This window comes from Triticum urartu, chromosome 7 (assembly GCF_003073215.2).
Source record: "Triticum urartu cultivar G1812 chromosome 7, Tu2.1, whole genome shotgun sequence".
Classification (NCBI taxonomy): Eukaryota; Viridiplantae; Streptophyta; class Magnoliopsida; order Poales; family Poaceae; genus Triticum; species Triticum urartu.
Window position 1 is genome coordinate 34,826,423 of NC_053028.1, and position 20,355 is coordinate 34,846,777.

The 20,355-nt window shown below is 43.8% G+C and overlaps 1 pseudogene; it reads left to right on the forward strand.

Annotated features, from left to right (window-relative positions):
* On the forward strand, positions 1 to 12,721 carry LOC125518262 (annotated as a pseudogene).
* The last annotated feature ends 7,634 nt before the right edge of the window (positions 12,722 to 20,355 follow it).

Sequence of the window (20,355 nt, forward strand, 5' to 3'; positions counted from 1 at the left end):
ATGGAGGTGGAGGAGGCGGAGCAGCCGGAGCAACAGCTGCCGGGCTTCAACATGGAGCAGGCGAAGGCGGAGTTCGCCTTCGCGCAATCCGATGAGCTGGCGGAGCAGCAGGCCATCCTGGAGTTCTTCCAGGATGAGGTCTAAGTGGAGGCCAACCAGGTGTTCCTCCGGCGGGAGCAGACGGCGTTCGATGCGCTCTTTGCCAAACTCCACACGGAGATAGAGGCGGAGGAGGCCTGAGTAGAGCAGCCGAAGGTGTCGGAGGAGCCAGAGCTGCAGCTGCCACCAATCCTGCCGGAGCCGGGTACAGAGATCGTTGACATCTCCGACGATGAGTAGCTAGGTGATCGACGTAGTACATAAATTATTTCGTTTGTATGGATTTAAGAATCTAGTATGAGATGCCCTGATGCAACAAATAAAATTTAAGATGTGTCCGATCACTGCACGCGGACATATCCGGACACATCCACGGATGTTTGAGGGGCCATATTTAACATATCCGATTGTAGATTCTCTTAAATCTTCTTCGTGTCTACCCATCTCTGATCACTAAGTAGGGTACAACGGGAGGGACGGCACCAAACGTCCTGATTGCACATCTATACATGGATGAGCAAACAACACTAGTAGTACACCAAAAAGGGCAAAATTAAAGGCATCTCCAAGGGCCTCACCTAAACTATTGTATACTAGATTATGATGGCACGCATTGCCGCGCTCGTCCATCTAGAGAAAAGAACTACTATACTATTATTTAGAAAACTTGAACAATGGAAACATTTGGTAAAATATGCTTGGGTTTGTGCATAGTCGTGATGAGAAGAACCAGTACATTCCTTTTTTGGGGGATTGGTTCGAGCAAACAACGAGAAGCATATTTAGGTATCAATCAAAATCACTCGATAGATTTATTATGTTCTGTTTTTTTTCTCATTGTCGAACCTGCCTCCGCCTATGCTCAAATCCTGCCTCCGCCCCTGTCCTCCTTATACTAATCGCTCGCCTACACCGGGGCAAAGCTCTCTCGCTTGTCGTCATCGCCGCCTCCATGATTCATGAACAATCACCAAAGAGAACAGCCACGATTAGCACTATCAACTTCGAGGAAAGAGAGAGGGGAATCAAAATGTAGGCCTGCACTTTACGGTGGACTGTTACTGAAGGAATACCATCGGCCTTGACCCTCATTATGGCGCTGCCGGCGGTTTCAAGGCTGACATTATAGAGCGATAGAATGGGAAGGGACGGCCTGGGCCGATGGGGAAGTGGAGGTAATGCTCGTGGGCTTGTGGCGCTCGATGCAAAAAACAAAATACTCAACTGATTGACGAACGAGAAGCCGCCCAAGTCGATCTCCGAAGCAGCGGCCCGATAACGTTGGGCAAGCCTGGATGAGCGGGGCGACCGGTGAAAAGGTGCGCTGTGTAACAGAACGATCTGTAACGTTAAACGAGTTGATCGGATGGTTCAAAACGTCAAATCGATGTGGAAGGCTGTAGCTCGCTGAGTTATACTGTTTAGTAATGTCTGTCTGGATAGTATGGATAGAAGGATATTAGAGCATCTACTGCCAGGCTCATCAACCCCTTCTATGCCCGGGCAGACAGCGGGGTCACTAATCGGTCAAAGCAAAATCAACCCTGACTCTGTCTTGTGCCCATCTTGAACACTCGACCTACACACGAGTGTTGTCCGTAGTCTAACGCCCACCCCAAGCATCGCCCCTAAACATGCTTGCTGCCCTACACACTACCCCAGTATGTCCTAGCCGATGTCGTCTACCTCAGACACCAGATGTTCGACAAAAATGTTTGAACACAGTTTGACCAATTCTTTTCACATTTCTGGAGGACACGTGTGACAGTTTTACTTAAAACGAGTTCTTTGAGTCATCATTATTGGATGGCGATAATGACGATTATGAGTTCATGATGATGTTGAGTATATATCCTCGAAGCATTGGAGAAGGGAGGTGTGCATGTTCTCAACCTCAAGGTTTCTACCTCACGCGGGATAACTATTAATCGAAGTAGGCAAAGGTCCATGTTGATCTCTATTGTGCCTCTTTTGCAGCCAATCCGATATTTCAGCAGGGCATGGTGCTACAAGCTTGCTGGGCTTTTGTTTATGGACCTGCTACTACGTGACATCATTCAATATTGCTGGAGATAGTAACTGCACATGTGATGTGCAACATGGCTGTGGAGGATGATGGCGATGATTTGGGTAATGTTGATTTTGATAGATCTGGTCACCTGGAAAACATACTTCTCGATTATCTCATAGACCCTTTGTGGATACATTATGGGAACCAACAGATTTGTGATTTCCTTCATTTTTTTTTTGTTTGAACAATGTCCTATGAATAATATTTATGTTTGAACACTATATTCCCAATTTAAACTATTTTTTAATTTGCACTATCTATTTCTGTGTTTAAACTATATGCCTTTAGAGTATTCAGATTTGGTTGGAAAAAAATGAGCAAAAATGTTGACCGGCTAAATGTGGGAGGACACATGGGGGACGGCGTTGGGCCTCCAGTATTTTTGCGGACAAATGTGTTCTTTACGGGGACAAATAGAGGTTGTCATCTGTTGTTTGCCTAGTTCTCAAAAAAAAATTATGTTGTTTGGCACTGGAGATGCCCTAAAACCCCTAAGACCTTGTACAATGCTAGGTTCTTGGAAAAATAAACCAGATTTTTTTGAAGCACCAATGCCTATTTCTACAGAAGTGATGCCTAATTAAACGTTTACCTTGTACAAACAAACATTGGTACTTAAGAAAAGCCTAATTTATTTCTTTAAGCACCTTTCATAAACACCTTGTACAAGCCCTAATGATGATGTATGCTTTGAGAAAGCGGCACCGAGGATCTCCATGGAAAATTTACGCAGTTGAGTACCCGCACGTCAATATTGCTTGCGCAGGTGAAAGAACAGCTCAAGTTACATCTCACCATCACAACACATGCATGACAGAGACCAAGACGCGTGGGCGGGGCAAAACAGCTCGATCGGTAACTTGTCCGACTCTTGCACATTAGCAGGTCACAGCTGATCACAAGTCGCCGATGGAGTCGCTGTTGGAGAACGAAGTGGAGACGGCCGCAGCTAGCTCCCCCAGCTAGAGCCTCTAGACTGTAACACTAGAGCATATGGCGACCGGCAGGACAGGGGCGCCGTGCGTGCGTGCACCACCAATCCGGACGGGCCGTGGCAATGCGGCCGGAGCGAAAAAGACGTGGATATTTCCCGGACTCGTCGCCCCTCTATCAACGCGGGAACAATCCCGGCTGCGGCTGGCGGCCGGAGCCGCATTCGCGTCCACGCAACGGCGGCTTTCGTTTGGGTGGTGAGGCGTTGAACGGGTGCTCTCGATCGTGGGAGAGAGAGGAGGGAGGTGAGGGTGGGTCGTCTCGACGCGGTCCTGCCGCGGGCGGATCTGCTTGGATTCCCTCCTCCCGTCCCGTCATGGACGACGCATGCAGCAGGTTGCAGGGGTCACTTTCGTGGGATTCGTGGCGCACAGCGCAGAGGCCGTGGCGCACAGCAGGTTGCAGTACTCTTTGCAGCAGTACTTCCCGGTCCAACGGATGGTGGGTGTTCGATCAATCACACAGTACTTTTTGTTTCTTCTTTTCTCTTCGTTTAGAATACGGTTGGATCACATTTTCTTTTCTCAAGACAGTTCGATCACAAATTTCTACCTTACGAAAAAACAAATTGTTCTACGGAACCTCATCACACAATGGGGAGCTCTCACAATTTTGCAATAAAAAGAAGAGAGTTTATTCATCAATACATAAGAGAAATCAAACACAAAAACAACACACAACACGATTAATTTGGAAATAACCGGTCGAAAGACTGACCAACTACCTGCACTAGGCAAAAGCGCGGGCACACAAAGCAAAATGACGCCTCTAGGGAGGAAAAGACATCAAGGACATCGTCATCGTCCGACTCGGCTATCCGATATTGTTTCACCTAGAGGGTGAGATCCCAATTGTTTGAGGTGGATCGCGTGTCCATTGGCAACGTCATCAAGATGGATAACGTAAAATCAAGAGGGCCCTAATAATATCTCTCCATCATCGGAGTAGAAAATCCCAGTCTTGAGCAACCAAATTCCTTATCATATTTTTCCGTGAACCCGTCACCCTGTTACAGATAACGTTTAACAAACCTCAAAGTTCATGAAGAAAGTATGAAGAAACTCGATACTCTTATGGTCTAAGAAATTATGCAAACGTATAACTTTCTCTGTGTTATAAAACAATTAACTCATGACGAATGTATCTCATAGCATAACATCAATTGTGTCAATTCAACACAAGTGTCCTTCCCTCTGTAGCCAAATAGATTGAAAATGGAAGTGGCGTGCATATATTCACATGCATTTTTTTTGTTGAATGTCTGCATGCATCATGCATGTTCCGTGATGAGATTAATTAGATGTGGCAAAGCTAGACATCAATCCAAAGACCCAGTTGGCACCACTAATCTAGGCACATGTAAGAAACAGCCAGTCAATGTATCATGCTTCAGTGCACTCCACACGCTTCGCGCTAGAGTTTTTTTTTTATAGGTCATGTTTGCTTGGTCATGACGGTGTCCTACATGCGAGTTCACATTCAAATCTCTTGCCTTTAATTTTCCCGTTCAATCCTATCCGTTTGAACGTGTAAATCTTCAGAAGAAATGAGCGGCATAATCCTACATTTAACTGTTCGAGCGCATAATAACTAGTAGTGCAAGTAGGCACCACGTATTGCTGCTGTCTCTATCTTACCAAACACAGATACAAATACCAACTCCAAAAACATATCAACACCATGGCAAAACGTAATTGGACAGGATCTACTAGGTGTAGTTTCTGTGATAAGAAGGAAACCATTAAACACATTTTTCTTGATTGCCCGTTAGCAAAAGTCTTATGGCGAACAGTCCATATTGCATTTAATATTACTCCACCGAGTTCTATCAACACGTTATTTGGAACGTGGCTTAACGGGATAGAGACCGAAATAGCGAGATATATTTGAGTAAGAGTTTGTGCTTTATTGTGGGCAGTCTGGAACTGCAGAAATGATTTGGTCTTTAACAGAACAACAAATATTTATTTTTTGCAGGTTATTTTCCGAGCCACTGCGTTGATCCATATGTGGTCGCTACTCACTCCGATGGAGGCCAGGGAGCGTTTGGTTACTGGATCTACCCGCTGGGAGATGGTAGCGCGAGATATCTTCAACCGGTTTGGATGGCGGCCATGTAATAGGATAGACAATTAGTTTACCTGTCCTTCTTATGCCAGCCGGTTGTGGCTTTTCATGGTCAGTTTGTTTTTGGTCCTTTTGGCTCTTTGTGAGACTCTAAGACCTTGTTAAACCTATTTATATTTTTAATAAATTGATCGTATGCATCGTTCTGATGCAGAGGCCGGAAATCCCTTTTTTGAAAAAAAAAACCATGTCACTCTAAAATCGCACCGTCGGCTAAGAAGAAATGCAATTTTTATTCCAGCAAGTTGGTTGCGATCTAGCAAGTTGCATCTCTGATACCACTTGTAGTACTATGTTGGAACAACAACCCACAACTTGTACTCCCTCCAGTCCTTTTTAGTTCGCATATAAGATTTGACTGAAGTCAAGGCTCGTAAAGTTTGACCAACTTTATAGATTTATAGAAAAATAATACCAACATTCACAATCTGAAATCAATATCAAAAGATGTGTCATGACTTAAAGTTTCATATTGTATAACTTTACCATGGCAGATGTTGATATTTTTCATATAAATATGATCAAACTTTGTGAAGTTTGACTTCAAAGAATTCTAATATGCAGAATAAAAAGGACCGGAGGGAGTATCCTCGTTCCAAGAAAGCATCAACATGTTTCTGTCCATACACTTTCCAAGAAAGCATCAATCATCAACATGCTAAGAAAAACTTGATTAAAGGTAGTAGCACTCAGGGCAGCTGCAGACAAGTTTCAGCTTCTTCTGCACATTTCTTAACCCTTCCGCATTATTCAACTTTTGTTGGCTTGGCAGCCCGCAATAAAGTAGTGATACGGAGTCACACTCAATCGCTGGTCTTGGACCCCTAGCTAATCATTTTAGAAACACTTAATTGTACTGACGCCCAAAACAGTGCAACAACTGCACTACACACGCGCAGTGTAACTAGACCCAACTAGTCCTGGCTAGGCTGCGGCCGCCGCATGCAGTGGCTAGTCCAACACACATGCCGGTGCCCCGGTGTCGCATACGAGCGTCTCACTCTCGCCAACGACTCGACTATGGAGAAGAAAATACGCGGCGTTGCTTACGATTTTGTGGCCGAGATCAAAACCATTCAGTTCAGAGGCGTCCCAACAGCCGCGCGATATAATTTATCTCCCGTCCGCCAGCATGCGTGCGTGCGTGCGTCCTGTTTTTCCAATTTCAATTCAGACAATGCACACTGCGTTCAAATTGGACCGGATGATCGATCGGCGTATTTGCAATTTCAATTCAAACTATTCAACCAAGATTCCAGACTAACAGGCACGTACTGTGAACGATTTAAAAAAAGTTAACCTATTGTTAATGAACCACTGTGTCTGTCTCTGGTGCATGATTACTCCGCGGTTGCTGTGCAGAAAACTGTTGCAACTGCCGGCATCAGCATTCATGTCGCATTACAAAATTGGACACGGACCCGGTCCTGCCTGAGCAAGTGATCGAGACGCCTCTCTGTTTCCTACGGACGAGCGGTTCCAGGTCGGTTTTTAGGTGAGCCTACTATATTTTCACAGCAGCAGGAAGACAAAAAATCCCTTTGCTACTGTGAAGCTTCACGCCTCTAGATCATAGATTGCAGTTTGAGTTTCGGGCGTGTCTAGTGGGCGGCCGGCTGTCCACTAGTGCAACTGAGTGGCCGGCTGAAAAAGGAAACCTTCTGTCCCCACGAAACAGAAAAGGAAGGACCATCAAACCGACCAATCGACCGGCCACCAAACAAACCGATCGAGCGGCCACCAAACAGAAAACGCCCCACGTAGCAAGCTGTCCCCAGCTCGCACCCACGCCCCCGCTCGTCCCCACGCCTCAGCCCCTCCCACGCTGCCTTCTTCTTCTTCTCCACGCCAGAAGCAGATCCAACAGAAATCACCCCCAACCCTTCTTCCTCCTCCTACACAGCCGTCATGGGAGCCCCAAAGTAGAAGGAGCTGCTTCAAGATCTAAAGGGCAGGGTGGTCAGAGTCATACCAGGCAGTAAGATCAAGCAGGTAAGCCCCCTTTGCACCTCTTCACTTCCTCTTTTTTTCTACTGCATAGGCATATGTAAACCCCCTTCTTCATGGATCCATGGAGAATCTGCTTCAAAAAAGAGGTGAATTTGGCACATCACACCAGCCTACTTGATGTTACTGCTGGATGTGTTAAACATGCCAGAAACTACTTGATGCATGCCAAATAAGTTTCTACCACCTGGATGTGTTAAACAAGCCAACTAAAAACAAGTTCTCTGGCCAATTAAAACATGATTAAAGCCAACTCAACAAAGCATTGTAGCCAAAAATTAAACATGCATTCTACCAACTTGTAGTTATTGTTTGCAAAATGAACAAAAAATTCACTGCCCAATAGATATGTGCAACGAAAAATTCATAAATGTGCAACTGAACATGCATCCCAGCCAACTGAACCTATATTCTGGCAACTCGGCATACATGCTAGCCAAAACTAAAACATGCATTGTACCCCACGTGTTTTCTGGCCAACTAAAAAACATGTATCCTGGCCAAGTAAACATGTATCCTGGCCAAGTAAACATGTATATTTGGCAATACATGTTTGTGAGTAAACACTTTGGAAAAATTGTAGTATATGTGCAAATAAAAAACATGTTTTCTGGCCAACTAAACATGCATGTTGGCCAAAAAACTGAGAAAATGTATCCTGGCCAACTGAGACATCTATTCTAGCCAACTGAATGCATTAACTGTCCAACTGAACATGCATGTTGGCCAAAAACTGAAATAAATGCAACCTAGCCAGCTGAGACATCTATTCTAGCCAACTAAAAACATTGAATGTCCAACTGAATATGTATGCTGGCCAAGTGGAAAGATGCATCCTAGCAATTGAGACGTCTATTCTAGCGAAACCAGAAATCTGTAGTGCAACAGGAAAAACACAAGAACTTTTGTCCATGGCTAATGAAGCCACAAACCATATTAACATATTCACACATATAATCTTGTCCCACGCATATATTCTGGTCCCACACCTATTGCAAAACCATATTAATATGTTCAAATATACCAGAACTAGAAACATAAACGGCGATGAAAAACATATAACTATAATCTGTCCTCCAATTCTTCTTTCTTCTTTCACCTGGATTTTCCTGCTCAAATGTAGCATCCAATTATGTGCAGAAAAATCTGAAAAGTGCTCCTTGCGAAATGGAAACCTACAGATCATTGCAACAAAACAAAAAGGGAAAAAGTCAGAAAAACTCTGTAGCAAAAAGAAGTCATGCTTTTGCCAGTTATTTACTGCAAACTGTGCAACTAACATAACAAATCTGTGCAAACAAAAAATTTCATAACTGTTATAATAAAGATTATGCTACGGTCATGTTGCTTTTGGAACTAAGATTATCACAAAATGGTGTGCAACTGCCTATTTACTAAGTTTTTAGGTTGTTTGAAACACTCTTTTTCTGTGGTTACCAACTGATGACATCAATTTCTTCTTTTTTATATGTGCAGGGAGTGTGTGGCAGCATCCAAAAATAAGGAAAAAAATGCTTGATCTCAATGAGTTGCCTCCAGATCTCAATGAACTTCCTCATGATATGGATCAGCAGCAACCCATCATACAACAAGGAAATTGGACAGAAAATGGTCGATCTGTTTACTACACGCAGGCAAGTCATGATGGTAACCCTACGGGCCATGACAATGTGGCAGGCCAGTCATCAGCCCGTGGTGCCCCTGTAGTGGTGTCTTTGCAGTCAGAGAGCCATACTCTTGATGACACAGGAACCAAGGCAAATGTTCCTGGTCCAACCAGGACTGAGGTAGGAGCTGGGGCTGTTGACGGAGCTGTGCAAGTAGAAGAAGGAGAGGATGAGGCTGGTTCTCAACCTATGGAACCCTATGTTGGCATGAGGTTTGACAGCCTTCAAATTGCTAAGGATCACTACAATAGCTATGCACTACGGATGGATTTCTCTATCAAGATGAACACCTCTAGACGGACACCCCGCACCAATGAATTGATAAAACAACAGTTTTGCTGCAACAAGTTCAAGAAGCCCAAAGCTGATGATGGAGGAGCTGAGGCTCCTCCTGTCCTGGACCCTATTCTAGATCCAAAATCTGTTAACAGTGATGAGAAGATGGAAGAAGAACCTCCAATATTTGCTGAAGAGGAGGCTGGTACTAGTAAGAAGAAGAAGAAGAAGAAGCGCAAACGTGAGACAATAAAGCAGACTGAATGCAAGGCGAAAATGTTGGTGAAGCTCATAGATGGGCGATGGGAGGTGACGCACTTTGTTCATGAGCACAATCATCCGCTCGTGAACAAACCTTCATTGTCCAAATACTTGAGATCCCACCAAGGCATCTCACCTGATGAAAAGGAGTTTCTGCGCATCTTGTATAACTGCAACTTGACTACAGATGTAGTGTTTTTCTATATCCCGTGAAGAATTAAGTTTCCCTCTAGGCAGTCCAGTGTGCAACTGTTATGGTACTACTGTGCAACTGAAATGGCTTAGTTGTGCAACTGGTGTCCAACTTCCCATGCTTTTTATATATCACTTTTGGTGCTTCTTGTGCAACTAGTTTGTCTTTACTTTAAACTACACAATGTCCTGTATGCAAAAACTGCAAAGTGTTTTTAAAAAGGTGCAGCTAGGTGTCCATTTCCTGCGATTGTCTTCTGTGCCAACACGTGTCCTATTACTGTGCACCTGGATGTGCGCATTTGTGCAACTAAAAAAAAGGCTATACTGTTTGTTTTTGTATTATGCAGGACGAATGATGCATGTAATGGCAGAGTTCTATGGATCTGAGATGATGGTGCCGTTCGGACCAAAGGCAATAACAAATCTTTGTACAAGTTTCCGTAGAGATGACACAAAGGAGGGTGATCTGATTGAGACAATTGCGCACTTCAAGGATATACAAAAAACCGATCCAGACTTCTTCTATAAGGTGAAATATGATGAAGAGAACAGAGTTGTCAACATAATTTGGGTGGATGGCTTAGCTCGAAAAGCTTATGCGGAGGCGTACCACGATTGCATATCGTTTGACACCACCTACATGTACAATATGCCGTTCGCGCCCTTCATAGGAATAAACCGACATGGCCAATTTTTCATGCTGGGTTGCGCGTTTGTGAGGCAGGAGTTGGCATCGAGCTTTGATTGGGTCTTTGGAGCATTCCTAGAGGCTATGGATGGCAAACCTCCTGACAACTTCATCACCGATCAGGATGGTGCAATGAGGTAGTCAATACAGAGCATCTTTTCAACCACCGTGCACCGCTGTTGTCGATGGCACATCATGAAAAAGGCTCAGGAAAAGGTTGGTTGGCTGCTGTGCCGGAATCCAGGACTCTCTGATGATTTCAACAAGTGTGTTGACTTCAGCTTCACTATAGACGAGTTTGAGCAGAATTGGGCTGGGTTAATGATGAAGTATGAGGCTATGACACACACGCACTTTGAGAAGTTGTACGAATACAGGTCAACTTGGATGCCGTGCTACTTCAAACATAGCTTCTTCCCTTTCCTCCAGTCTACACAGCGTAGTGAGGAGTTCAACCCGTCCTGAAAAGATATGTGAACCCACACAACTCAATGCTGAACTTCGTCAAGCAATATGAAAAAATCCAGAACCACATCCTTGCCAAGGAAGGCTGCAATGATTACAGGACAGAACACCTTGAGATTGAGTTGTGGTCCAACTTCCCAATAGAGAAGCAAGCTCACAAAACCTATACTAGGGACCTTTACCGCAAGTTCAGAGAAGAGTTTGAGCTGATTGGATGTTATAATGCATTCCAAGTTGGTGTTGCTGTATTTGAGCTCAGACCGAACCAGGAATTTATTGCCAAATATGGTTCTCGAAACTACTTGGTGCAGGCAAGGGTGGAGGAGGGTTCCTATTTGTGTGAGTGCTGTAAAATGGACAAGGACGGCATCCTCTGTTGCCACATCCTCAAGGTGTTCATCTATGTTGAAGTTGATGTCATACCGGAAAGGTACCTGCTAAGACGGTGGACACCTACTGCTGTACCTAGTGCGCTAGAGACTGGTTATGAGCAACCGGATGAAATGCCTCCTCAATCAAAGAAGCAGATAAGGAAGAGGAACATGATATACGATTTTCGGAAACTAGCAAAGTTTGCGAGTGGTTCTGATCCAGCACAAGATATTGTATACAAGCATATGCATGCAGCACGTACCGAGATCGGCCACCCGAACAAGTCCAAGAAAAATAAAAAACCGACTGCTGCAACGGGGCCATTAGATGATGGCAACCCTCGAGGACCTCCTCCACATCCAGGCAGCAATCAGGGGGCTCATCATCCAGGTAATTACCTGCCCCAACTCCTGATCTAACTAGGTGTGTAACTTCAGTTGCACACACCATGGTAGCCACTTGGACAGAACATACTGCCTAGTTACGCACGCTGTGTTAGTTCAAGCATCAAGATAACACACCTAACTTATTTTTCGAGTTCTGGATATAGGTGATGTCAACCCTCAAGGACCTCCTCCCCCTCCTGGCTGTACACGGCATCCTCCGCCACCTCCTCCCCCGCGTGCTCCTCCCAATGGCCCTACAGGCAGCACTCAGGGGGCTCATCGTCCAGGTAATTACCCTCCCCCAACTCCCCATCAAATTAGGTCTGTAACTCCAGTTGCACACATCATGGTGCTCAGTTACACCGAACAGGCTACCTAGTTGCGCACGCTGTGTTAGTTCAAGCATCAAAAGATAAACACAACTGACTTGTTTGCCCTGTTCTGCCTATAGGTGATGCAATCCCTCAAAGACCTCCTCCCCGGCAGGCCCAACTAGCAGTGCCCTTTGTGCTACTCCCAATGGACCTACAGGCAGGACTCGGGGGGCTCATCACCCAGGTTAGTACCTTCACCGACTCCCAAACAAAAACTAGGGTGAGTGACTTTAGTTGCACATATCATGGTGCCCAGTTGAACAGAACATGCTGCCTAGTTGCGTGCGCTGTGTTAGTTTGAGGATCAAGCTAAAAATCTAACTTGTTTTTCATGTTCTGCCCATAGGCGACTACAATCCAAGTACCATGACAGGCCGTGCTACTGCAGGTGTTTTTTTCAACTTAACTTGCACACAGCAACCAGTTAGTTGCACAAAATGTACTGTGTGGTTGCACAGAACATCAGTGTTGGTTGCACAATAACAAAAATACTAAACTTTTTATATGATTATTACACAGGTGATCGTGACGGTCCTACTGCCCCGTTGGAGGTTGCATCCCTTGCACAAGCTTCTGATGATTTTGTGCCCAGGGATCCTCCAAGGTCTACTACAAAGGGTAGGGCAAAGAGTCGACGGTACAAATCGGCGCTGGAGCTACACCCAAAGAAGAAAAACAAATGCAGCCAGTGCCAATCTACAGAGCACACTGCTGGTGTGTGTCCACTCAGGCTCCTGTGATTCTATTTCCTCATTTGTAACTTTGAAACAAAAAAGGAAAAGAATGATGTTTTTTAGCAATGTTGGGACCAAGTGAACACATTCAGTATCTATGATTTCTCTTTATCTAATTTATGCTGCTTGAATTAGTTCATGCACTGTGTAAAAAAAAGTTGCTATTTGTGCCTTTGTTGGCAACTGGTTAAATATTTAGTTGTTGAACAATTGTATATCCAGTGCTCCTAATGTATCAACAAAAGTGGTGATATTGAGTTGCAAACTCAATTACTAGTAGTGTGCAACTACAAAATCTGCTTAAAAAATTGTACAAACCAGTAACTTCCTCCATGGAGCAGAAAAAAAGAAAAAAATAGTACTGACCTACTCCTTGTCGTATCTCAGCAACTTCCTCCATGGGGCGGTGTTGTGCACGCTGGTGACCCAATCATATGCCAGCTTCTTCCTGATGTTGAGTACTTCCTTGGGGTCGTAGTTGGGCAGTTGGCTACCATTCCACTTGGTGGCGTTAAGCAGTGCGAACAACCCACACTCATCACTGCAAAATGGGCAAAAAAATTGTCACATAAAATTAAAACCAAATAAAGGTAATGCACTCTGTGCAACTGCTTATGTCCTACTGTGCAACTGCTTCTGTTCTACTGTGTAACTGCTTATGTCCTACTGTGCAACTGCTTGTGTTCTACTGCAACTCATTATGTGCCACTGTGCAACTGCTTACGTGCCAGTGTGCAACTACTTATGCGCCACTCTGCAACTGGCTAGATAATCCACTAGAAACTCATAAAAATGATAAAACGGATTGAAGACTAGTACTGTGTCTTAAAAATACTAAAGATTGCACATGTAGAAAAATTTAAAAACTACAAAATGATGGTATATGATTGAGAAGGAATGAAATGCTTATTGTCTTACTTGCCGAGCTGCTTCGGTACGTCAATGTCAATAATCTGGAAGTGCTCGATGCTGAACTTTGGGTAATGCTTCCTCCATAGCTGGCGTACTGCCCCCGCGATGGTAGAGGCGGTGTTCATCAGCTCAATGTTGTTCAGCGTCCTACTTGAATCAAGAACTTCAAAGCGTCTGTCCCTCAAGTTGACACTGAAGACCCAATAATGCCTTCCTCTGTCCTTATCGGTTACATCAGCGCACTCGAGCACTGGCAGCATGACCTGCAAGCGTGAACGATTTCAGACACAAATACAGGCTGTAGCTAAGAAAAACAGTAAAAGACTTGGTCAAGTTAAAAACAGGTTGCAACAAGTATATGCCAACTACCAGATGTGTCATGTGCAACTGGACATGTTGTGGGTTCCAACTAAAAAAAGATTGATCATGTGGGCACAACACTCACCAAGTCTTTCTTGTCGAGACGGTTCTTGTAATCAAACTTCTTGTTTATCTCATTCACATTGTGGATCCCTTGCTGTAAATTTATCTGCAGAGATTATAAAACATGGCTCAAAACTCCTTAGTAGGTGAAAGGCCTCCCTCAAATGGTCAACGAAAAAGTGCTACAGAACAAAGATGAGGGTAAAAAGAAGGTTTTGGAAAAACTTACAGAAAACATCAGTGGCATAACAACCTTCTTTGACCCTTCTGGTAAGTTATCCATGATGTATAAGATTCCAGTCTCAATAACAATTTTTGACAACCATTGAACCGGCTTCATCGAATCAACTAACTCCTTTAAAGAAATGTAGAAAGCACCATACCTGATTATCTCAGGGCTGATTATTTTTTGAAAGCGATAAAAAGACAAGTTAGCTCGAAGGGTCACATCAGCAAAAAAATGTGCATGAAATTGAAAACAGAACAATGTGCAACTAAAAGCCCTGTTCTGTGCAACATGCTATGTTTTATGTGAAACTAAGTGGCTGGTCCTATGCAACTGAAAAAGATATGTATGTAGGCTGTGGGGAGTTAGTTTACCTGGTAGCTCCATCATCTGCTCCTTTATGATGCCTGACCCAATACAAGAGGGCAGCGTACAGCTTGTTCACTGCCTCATTGATGCTAAAAGTCTTCTTCTTGTTGTAGTCGATGAATGGAGACCTTTGAGATGCTGCGGGCCTTATTACCCTCCTTTGTCTTCGTGCAATAGGTGGTCCCGAAGAACTGCTCGTGCCAGCTTCTGGTTCTGCGCATATCGGGGTGTGGCAATTCTCTAGTGAACCAACATCTAGCTCTTGAGCTATTGCCTTGCCAGCATCAGCATCATCACATCCTTCATTCACAGCTGCTGGGTCCAACTCACACTCATCAATGCAAATCACACCGGCTTCCGCTGTTTCTGTTGCTGGAGCAGGTGCTGGAGCATCACCATCTATGTCGAGGTCAAAAGATGGTGCATCGCAGAACCCGTCGCCATGATAAGACTTTGATCTTCGTAAGGGTTCAAGGACCAGGGCATCTCCTTGGGCACAAACACGGGTGCATCGTTCACTGACTTGGTTCGCAATAGTGTTGTAGTTGGCGGCCTTGGAGGCTTGCACCTACTTATAATGTTCAACACCTCCTCTTGTGTTAATGGTTGCTGAAAGTCAGCTCTTGGGGACGGCACTTTGATAGTTGGATCACCTCCTTTTATGTTTGGCATTGAAGCATCTCTATGAGTAGGCACCTTGGGGCTTGCAGTTGCAGTGATGCCTTCCTGACCAGCTGTGGTGGTTTTGACTGTGACCATGCTGCTAACTGACACATCAGTTGGCACACTGATATCTGTAGTTGACATCTTTTCAGTCTGAGTTGGCAGCAACCTAACAGAACTTGGCACCCCTGCATCAATGGCTGCGACTCGCAGTTCTCTCTCGTCTCTGAACCCCAAACCTTTTGTGGCATGTTCCCCCTTTGTGCCCCTGGCAAACTTGACAATCTTCTCCTTAGGTGGTTTTGGTGGAACTGTTGAAAGGGGGGTCTTTCCCTTGATCTGTTGAACTTCTGTGACATTGGTTGGCTCTCTGCTCACTACAGTTGGCATATCAGTTTGAAGCACACCTTCCTTGACCATATTTACTTCAGCATCTGCACTCACCATCTTCTCCTTGGTTTGAGGCAACTGCAGATTCTTCTTCATTGAAACTGCTTTATGCTTCTGGACCACGTGAGGGTTTGCCATGGATGCTGCCTTGCTCTTGCTGGAGCTTAGGTCTGGGAGCTGCTTTAAATATTCCTTGTATTTTTCCTTTGAATGAACCCAGTCAAGACCCTTTCCTCCTTCCTCCATGTCAATTTCATTCTTTTCAGCATCACTTGATAAGAACAGGCTCTTGTCAATGGCAAAGTTGATCTTCTCACACATATCTTTGTCGCTGAAATCTGACACGGGAAAGGTGGTTGGCAAAACTGGCTTCAAGTTGCAGAGCTTGAACATATTAATGCTGCCCTGAGACTCTGCTTCGTCATTTTTCTTTGACTTCGGCAAATCTTTGTCTTTCCAGCAAATTTTGTCAATCAACATCTGTAGTGTGCTCCTACTACTCAATGAATTGCTGCTGCTCGCAGGGGTGGCAGAAGTGCTAGTCCTCCTGGATGTGTTGTCACCTGTACCACCAGAACCAGGGGCGTTGTCATTATCATCGTCATCGCTGCTGTCGCTGCCTTCATTGGATCCCCTTTATCATCATCATAACCATCCTCGTCTTCTTCATCATCGTCTTCTTCCCTCTCACTACCATCAGCTGTTGCGCCTTTGTCTTCTCCCCTCTCACTGCCATCAACTGCTGCCCCTTTGTCCCCGTCCCCCTCTTTGGCCTCACCTTCTTCTTCCTCCTCCTCTGCATCACTATCTTCTTCCTTGTCCTCCTCCTCTTCTTTGTCATCTTCTTGTTTGTCCTCCTCCTCCTCCTCCTCCTCCTCCTCCTCTGCATCTTCTTCATTGTCATCCTCATCCTTGTCCTCCTCCTCTGATTCATCCGCATCTGTGTCGTCATCGTCGTCAGCATCTATCGCTGCTTCTATTTCCTCATCTTTTTCTGACTCATCCTCAACAAACTCTTCTTCTTCTTGTATAGTTGACCCCCATCTCTTTCTTTTTGGAGCACGACGTGACGCCCCAGTTTGCATTGATGGCTGCTGTACGTAAGGATCAATATCTGGTTCCTCATCATCGATATTGGCAACTGCTTCAATGAAGGTGCCAACCTGTTCAGTTACAGCCTTGCACATCTCATTGACCACTTTCGCAATCTTTGCCTTTTCTGCATCAACACAAAAAAGATTCAGTACTGATTCAGTTAGAAAAAATAATAAAAAGTAAAAATGTCTGTAACTGACCATGATGTGATAAGCAAAAACGACTAATACACACTTTCTGGCCAACTAAAAACATGATTCTAGCCAACTACACATGCACTGTGGCACAAACTAAAAAACATGCATTCTGCCAAAAGTTGATGACAATGGTTGTAAATGAACACTTTGACTGTCCAAAAGAACATGTGCAACTACAAAAGCTTATATGTGCAACTGAACATACATCACAGCCAACTAAATTCTGTATTTTCGCAACTACAAAAGTTATACATGTCCAACTGAACATACATCCCAGCCAATAGAAAAATATTGGTAAGTTATACAAGTTTCTGTATGCAAAACAATAACCCGCAAATTGTATGTTATTGGTAACTTGGATGCCACGAATGCTTCAGCTTGCAAAATTCCACCAAACAGTGGTGTCTGCTCCGTGCCTCTATACTCCTCTTTAAGCTGATGTGAAAAAAAAAGAAACAGAAAATAACAAGGTTATCAAAATAGATTTGTGTGTTGAACGAAACCACACATTACAACCTGTGCAACTACAACAAGATACTGGGGTAGACAAATTCAACTATACATATATGCAACTGAACAAAGACACAAAAACTGTGCAACACACATGGCACCTAAAAAAAGTTTCTACCAACTGATGCAAGACATCTGTGCAACAAGATTAGTAAAATCGTGCAACTTAAAAAAGATGGTGTGCCAATTTAAAATGAACATGTGTGCAGATTGCCAAACTTAAAGCTACAATCTGTGCAACTACATGCATTGTTGTGCCAACTGATGACAGTTTTCTGTGCAATTTCCAAAAAGAGTGACGTGACATCAAAAGAACATAGAAGGAAGACACTGTTGGAAAAAAAACAAAAAAGAACTCACTTGTAATTTACCGAACACACCAGGAGAGATAGTATCCTTCTTGATCACCTTGGCAATTAGAGTGCTATCCCATGCATTCGATCGTATCGCGCAGTTGCTTACTGGGATGTCATGTACGAGCGCATCAAGGTATAGTATCTGCACCAGACCCAAACAAAAGAAAAAGGCAAGTTCAGTTATTGTTATGAGAATTTCAGCAAACTATAACTGCACAGAAAAAACGGGAACAGATGGAAAAAATGGTCGTTTTCACTAACCATCAAGTGATACAAGCAGCAGTAGACAGTTTGCTTCTCCTGGTCCATGTTCCGGAAAGCTTCGTTAATGTGTTCTGCTACAAAGAGGCAGATGTTTGTATTCTTTAGCATTTGATGATCTAGCACAAGTCCATAACACTTTGGGCTGAGCTTCAAGGCCGTGGTTGGTGCTAGAAAAGTTCTGAAGGCAACCGCAAGCCAGGCCATAAAGAATGTGTCATCCGTTTTTCCAGCCATATCCTGAATCATCTTGGTCCATGTAGTGATGTGGGGATGAGAATTTCCAGCTATGTTGAAAGCCTGTCTGAATCTCCTAGTGGCATCCTTGTCAACTAAATATCTGACTTTTTGACCCCTGTTTGGGAGATCAAATACCCTCTGAACACTGTCAGCATCGACATGGATCCTTCCCCTTCCTGGGAAAACCATTTCAGAGGTCTGTGGCTGGTAGGACTGCACCAGGAACTTAGTGAGGTCCGCTCGAAGTGTGTCTGATAAGTTCAATAGCCCCCCGAACAACCTCGAAACTAGTTTTGATTTCTGTAGTGGGGTTAGAGAGGCGTTGAAATTTGCAAAGCGCGCTGGTGATGCCCTTATCCTGCCTGCTTGTGATGGTCGCTCCACATCTTCCCCTGGAGCCACCTCAACTCCTTCACCGCTGCCCTGTTGATTAGAAAATGAAAGCATTACACAAACATTAAACACAAGAGAAAAAACAAGAATGAAAAAAAACTAGCAATCATCATTTGGATCAGTATTAGAATGAGCTATATATTCATAAAATGGATCATGCCAACTAATAAAGCTTATGAGGACAACTACAAGACTGCCAGTGTGCAACCTTTAAAAAAATAAAAAAAGAACGAGACCTGGCAGCTACAAAAAGTTCTAGTGGATGTGCAACAATAAGAAATGATACTGCAACACAAGAAAAACAGTAACTAAAAAAAGATTTGCAAAGAACTATTCAAATAGCTCATAAACACACACACAAAACCCACATACCTCAGCATCTGCTGCGGAAGATGCGACAGCTTCTCCAGCAACTGCTGCCTGCACAAAAAAATGACCACTGATGTCAACTATGAAAAGATGCCAACTAGTGAACTACAAGATGCCAACTAATGCCAACTAATGTCAACTGTATTTAAATCAATATGACTAGAGATGTCAACTACAAAAGGTTGTTATTGACAAACTATAAACAAAAATAGTGGTCCGAACTGCTGCATAATTTCATCACTATCTAAAAAAGGCGAGAAAAACACTTATATTCGAGATTTTACTTACCCTAGAAGATGACTCAGTTCCCTTGCCAAGTGCTACACGTCTAGTCCGCTTTACAACACGGAACTGATCAGCATCCTAAGAAAAAAAATAAAAAACATGAGCATGGGAAAAAACAAAAAAAATGTTATATGACCCAAACAAAACAAAAAAATGGACTTTTGTCATCAGCATGCCACTTACCTCAACATCCTCTCCCTGCTCAACACTCTGCGCAGGTCGTGGCTGGCGATTAGCAGGACACTTCGAGTTCCGGCGAAGCGGCTGACTTCCAGAATGCTGATTAAGCAACCAAAAGAAAACATGAAAAAAAGACATTAGCATACATGCATAAGTTGAAAACAACTCAAAAACAAAAGAAAAAAAGTGAAAAAAATACATCTCCTTCATTGCCATCCGCATCTCCTCCTATTATAACCATTTTTGCCCTGCGGCAGGAAATACAGCAAAAAAACATAGTTAGAAGATGTGGACAACCAACTACTACAATGATGCAGCCAATTGGGCAGTAAACCTTGTGCAAACTGGACATCAGATAAGCCAACTAACTTTTTTCTGCCTAGTTATTACTTGCCAACTGTGACAAGTAATACCTAGGCAGAAAAAAGTTAAGTAAAGGCAACAAGCTCAGTGAGACAACTTATTCTGAAAAAAGCGTCCCTAGTTGAACATGAGGGGAGACACATGAAAACAACCACATCCACAACAAAAGACTTGCACATTGAGAAAAATTAAAATGGAAAATTGGCAAGCACTGGTACTAATTTGCACAAATCAAGGGGTCCTAGTTGTACAAAGCACGAGAATAACACATAAACCACCACAGCCACCACAACGCTGGTGGATTGGGTAGATTATATTGGAAAACTGGCAAGCGTTGGTGCTAAAATTGCACAAACAAGAGTCCCTAGTTCCACACAACAGAGGGGGAAACAGCCAACTCATGTGCAA